The sequence below is a fragment of the Gavialis gangeticus genome, unplaced genomic scaffold, assembly GCF_001723915.1.
Source record: "Gavialis gangeticus isolate Ggan-Ray unplaced genomic scaffold, GavGan_comp1, whole genome shotgun sequence".
Taxonomy (NCBI): domain Eukaryota; kingdom Metazoa; phylum Chordata; order Crocodylia; family Gavialidae; genus Gavialis; species Gavialis gangeticus.
This window is the reverse complement of record NW_017728994.1, coordinates 42,078,312-42,083,687: the sequence shown is the minus strand read 5'-3', so window position 1 is coordinate 42,083,687 and position 5,376 is coordinate 42,078,312. Positions and strand designations below refer to the sequence as shown.

Genomic DNA, 5,376 nt, shown 5'->3' with positions numbered 1-5,376 from the left:
CCGCCAACCTAGAAGAGAACACACGCTTACCTTTAGGGGACAAAGGTATATAAACCTTTGTCCCCTGTATATGACATATGAACAAAACCTAAGGGTGTCGTGCTTCCTCCTTTGAGGTTTCTGGTTTTGGAAGACACGGTCAACACCTCATCACATATGAGAAACATGAAAAGATGAATTTTCAAAATAAAAGCAGTTTGAGTTTCTACATGGCTTTTAAACTTTCTTGTTAGAGCATACAAATCTCTCTCTCCCTTATTTTCCATATGTCACATATTATAAAACGATGTGTGGAGTTTTGAAGGGTGAGGAAGGTTAAAGGCCATATTGTTCTATTTTCATAGTATAACCTTGATACTATGCACATGCAAAACCCAAGCAATCAATTCCACACAACTCACCTCTCCCTCCCTCTTCCCAAGACAGTCCAGCAAGGACAATTGACAGGTATAACACATGCGGACATAGTTTTATATGGTGTATTTTAGCCATGGTTTTATCTATCCAAACTATAGCCTCTGTTCTTCTCCTTTTTCAGTCTCTGTGATTTTCTGTTTTTAGTTAAATCACTGCTGCTTTCATAACTGAAATAATATATTTTTTTAATCTCAATACACAGCACACATAATGATAGAGGCTGCTTGTTGTGTTTGTCTGTTTACAGGAAACAGGAAGAAACAGAAGGATGCAGCTCAAAACAATCACTTTTTTATGAGTGCTTTAAAATAAGCTACGTTTCAGGGGTGTACTTGGTAGCCATGTTGGTCTGAGACAAAAAGACATACAAAAAACTAGAACTCTTGGTTCCAAACTGATACCTTTTATTAAACCAACTGGAAAATGGCAAGAAAACTGTCCTTTTCTGCAAGCTTTTGGGATCAAAGTCCCATCGTCAGGCTCTGGGAAAAGTGTACATGGTACCAGATGGCAAAAAATCCCCATAGGTAGGAAATAAACTTCATTTTTGCACAGAGGGAGCTGAAGATGGAAGGCCATCCCTCTGGGTCCAGCTACTCAACACAGCTCACAAAGACACTCTCATGGACCCAGAGGGACAGCCTTCCATCTACAGCTCCCTCTGTGCAAAAATGAAGTTTATTTCCTACCTATGGTGACTTTTTGCCATCTGGTACCATCTACACTTTTCCCAGAGCCTGATGATGGGACTTTGATCCCAAAAGCTTGCAGAAAAGGACAGTTTTCTTGCCATTTTCCAGTCGGTCTAATAAAAGGTATCAGTTTGGAACCAAGAGTTCTAGTTTTTTTGTATGTCTTAAAATAAACTACATACTCTCAATTCATTTCATATCGCCTCAGAAGCTGAGCTCTCCCTTTGCTTAATTAATACTTTTGATTTTATAGTTTAAAAATTAAAAATAAATAATGGTTATTATTCTGTTCACCACAGGCCTCACCACATTCCCCTCTGTCCTGCCTTATATCCACTCTGCTCCTCCAAGTCAGCTCTGTCAAGTTGACTGCTGCCTGTTGATGATGCACAAAGACAATCCTGCGTGCTCTGTTGCTGCCAAGCCCAGTCAAGTCAGCTGCCTGTCCAGTCCAGGCCACAAAGTACACTCATGCAAGAAGAGCTATATGGAAGGCTCAGACTTTCTCAGATCAAGACCTGCACACATAGCCCTTTAGTCTCCTTGCTGAATTTAGCCTCACTACCCAGAGTATACTTCTTGTCTAAGGCTGACCTGTTTCCCCAGTTACACATTGTTTAATTTTCATAAACCCATTTACATTTACTATTTTCATATTTTTACTTAATTTTTTGCAATTTGCTGCACCTCCTGGATTCAGTTGAGGCTAAAATGGAAATATTAAAATACCTCCAGAAAGGAGCCGAATGTCAGTAAAATTCCATTGAGGCCCTGGGGTTTGGTACTTTCAAAGAGTGTAGGCCAAAACAAAAGATACAAGAAATGCTCTTGAGAATTCCTGTGCCTATAAGATGCCAGCTCAGTTCCTCAGTGATTAGGATTCTTTTATCCCATGAGCGGCTATCCGGAATTCAGGGCCAGGTCTATTAGAAGAATAAATTGGTGATCAAGTTAGAGATGTCTGATCCAGTCCTATTTATTCCAAAATGTCTACAAAGGCCTCTTCCTCCACATACAAATGGAAAAACAACAAGAGACGGTTACTTGCCTCTTGCATCCAACTCTCATGTCAAGCAGCCATTGCTTTATGCTTTTCTCAGAGGCTCTCATGTCTTAAATAATGACCTGGCCATGCAGTCAATCAATCAACAGTGTGCCAAAATGATGAATAAGCCACAAAGATATTATACTGTTTCTTATCATGCCTTTAATTGAACATGTGGCCAGCACTCAGTCTTTAGAGCACACAGGAGCCTTTCAAGATTCCTGTGTGCACCAGAGGCTGGGAGGCCCCTCAGCTGATGAGGGCTTCCAGCTGGGGAACACACCATGCACTGGGAGCCAAGCTTGCTGCTTGCCAGGATCGGCGTCTTCCAGCACCAGCAAAATGGTGCAATGTGATCTCATGCAAAATCTCACAATCTTGCCTCCTGCCATGCATGTGTGGGATCCCACATTAGATCCCATCATGCCTTTACTTTAACATCTGTCACACCAGAGTCATACAACATGAACAAGCACTGGGAAGGATCTAATGCTTCCCTATTGTCTCCCTTTGATTCACCTTCTCTTTTACCCAGACACATACGTACCTACCAGACAATACCCAACCCCTTTGGATTAACATTAAATAAGCATCCATTCTTTTACATTCTTAATTAAACTGAACCTTTGGTAAACATTTAGGTTTACCCATTACTAGTTATAACAGGCCAAACAGTCAAGTCCATAGCTGGACAAATTTCCAGAATTATCAATGGAGAATTGGATCTTACTATAAACTGCAGAAGTTGGCTAATTAGTTCCAAAGACTTAGTATTTCTCAAATTACATTAGAGACTGTCTTAATAGAACACAAATTGACTCATCATTAAACTATGCTAATATTAAAATGGTCATGAATCCTTACAATGTCGGTTATTCATGGAGATCCTGCATTACACATGCTTTTCAGTAAGGGGACTGTGAGTTAAAGTAGCAATTAGGTATTGATTTGGTTAAATCTTATTGGACGTTACATGACTAGAGAAAGACCTTATGTAAATATCAACACAAACTCCCAAAGAAACTGCTGTTTTACTAAGAACTCATACTATCTGTACAATCCGCAAAAGAGTGAAAAAACAAAATGTTATTTAAAAGTATCCACAGTTGCTCCTTTACACAATTATGAGACAGAGATGTGATCTAAATAATAAAACAGGAGACACTATCATCATAAGGATATAATACTATAAATTATACCCAACAGCAGTTAATATTGTTTGTATATCTTCTGAATAACCAGACAGACTTTTATAAATGAGAACTAATATTTTATAAAGCAATTGTATACGGTTCTCAGGGAATCAATCCACACATTTTCTTATATTCTGTCAAAGAACTTGAGCATGTAGTTTGGGTGGAGTTTTTGCCCTGCAAAGAAATGGCATAAACTATAGTTGCAAATTCACACTGAAAAATGTCAAGGCATAATTGCAGTTCAATAGCTTTAACTGCAAGCTCTACTAAACTGTTCAGATAAATAACTCAAAAGAGTCTCAATTAAAATGGAAACTATACTGAAACACATGCAAAAAATATCACAACCAAGCATTTCACCATCAATAATAACCTTAAAAAGAACAAAGAGAATTTTGGATACATGAATGTCACAAGCATTGCAAAATTTTTTATTTTAACCGCACCAGTTAAGAGCAAAAAATGACAGGATAAAGAAAACTTAGTACAAAATGTAGAATCCAAGCTAATATGCAGAGGAGTAAACATATTTTCACTCAAAGGAAGGAAAGATCAGTTGATGAGAAACAATTAGAAATTGCTAAGATACATCTATATAGGACAGTTGATGAAAGCTACTGTCAATCAGAAAGACAACATGAAGTTGATTATGATAGCTAGGCAAAAGAACATTCAGAAAGTTAAATGATAATATGAAGAGAAAGTCCCTTTATGGTTTAAAGACTTTTTATGCCCATGTATCAAACCTCTATAACACAGAGAACAAAAAGACATGTAACTGGCTATAGGATAGAATAACATTACCTGAACAATGAGTTCATAAAAATTGACAGAAAACAAGTGAGTTGAACAATGTAGTAGAAGATATCATAGCTATGAAGAACAAGAGATGGGTTTAAGGCTAAGCCAATACCCAGCAACAAAGCTTAAGAGAGTCCAAAGGAGGGGCCACACACATAATTAGAGGCCTAGAGACCAGGTCGTATGAGCAAAGGCTGAAAGACTTGGGACTGTTCAGCCTGGAGAAGCGAAGACTCAGAGGGGACTTGATGGCAGCCTGTAAGTATAGCAGGGGCGTACATCAGGGCTTGGGAGAGCATCTATTCACCAAGGCCCCCCAGGGGAGGACCTGAAATAATAGGCACAAACTGACTGAAGAGCACTTCAGGCTAGACATAAGGGAAAACTTCTTTACAAGTCAAGTGCCGAAGGCTTGGAACAGGCTCCCCCCAGAGGTGATACAGTCATCCACCCTAGCTATCTTCAAAAAGTGTCCTGATGCCCATCTTGCTGGCGGTCATCAGATTCCAGCAGTCTTTCCTGCCCAAATGCAGGGGGGATGCACAAATATTTGTGCATTTATAAGCTTCTTCATGGCACTCCTCAACACAGTATTAAGTCCCCTCAGAAAAATAAGGAGGAATTATTAAAGGTAATGCTTATGGGGGAAGAAAATATTATCACCCTTTCACTTGCAAATGGAAAATTGAGGTGCAGAAACAAGGAGATTTGCAGAGGCACCCAGTTACCATTGTGCCCCTTTCTCCTACATAACCCATGTCACACACAAAATCCAGATCAGTGTTTGGAATGGAACCGAGATCTACTCGCATCCAGTCCAGAGCAACTGTAAGACACCAACAAGAAATATGCTAACAAGAAATTGTTCAACATCTTCATCAGTGACTTGGACAAGGGGGTAAAAAGCACCCTGTTCAAATTTGCTGATGACACTAAGATGTGGGGGGATGTGGGCACAATAGAATGGAGGAATAGGCTGCAATCGGACCTAGACAGGTTACAAGGATGGGTGGATGAGAATAGGATAGGATTCAACACCAACAAGTGCAAAGTGATGCACCTGGGGAGGAACAACCAGCACCATACCTACAGGTTAGGGAACTCCCCTCTTGTCAGCACAGAGGCAGAAAAGGATCTTGCATCTCCAGCAGGTCCAAGGAGGTGATACTCCCCCTCTATGCAGCACTGGTCAGGCTGCAGCTGGAGTACTGCATCCAGTTCTGGG

At 40.0% G+C, this 5,376-nt stretch overlaps 1 protein-coding gene across 13 annotated transcripts in view; it reads right to left on the bottom strand.

The window, feature by feature from the left end:
• DNTT (DNA nucleotidylexotransferase) overlaps positions 1 to 5,376 on the bottom strand; it is a 464,208-nt gene that overhangs the window by 399,183 nt on the left and 59,649 nt on the right. For 2 of the 13 annotated variants that reach the window (XM_019502665.1, XM_019502666.1), the window contains exon 2: positions 4,880 to 4,977. The exons of the other annotated variants lie outside the window; for them this stretch is intronic. The gene's annotated coding sequence lies outside the window, so the exon portion shown is untranslated. The remainder of the gene's footprint in view (positions 1 to 4,879; positions 4,978 to 5,376) is intronic. 13 annotated transcript variants of the gene reach the window in all.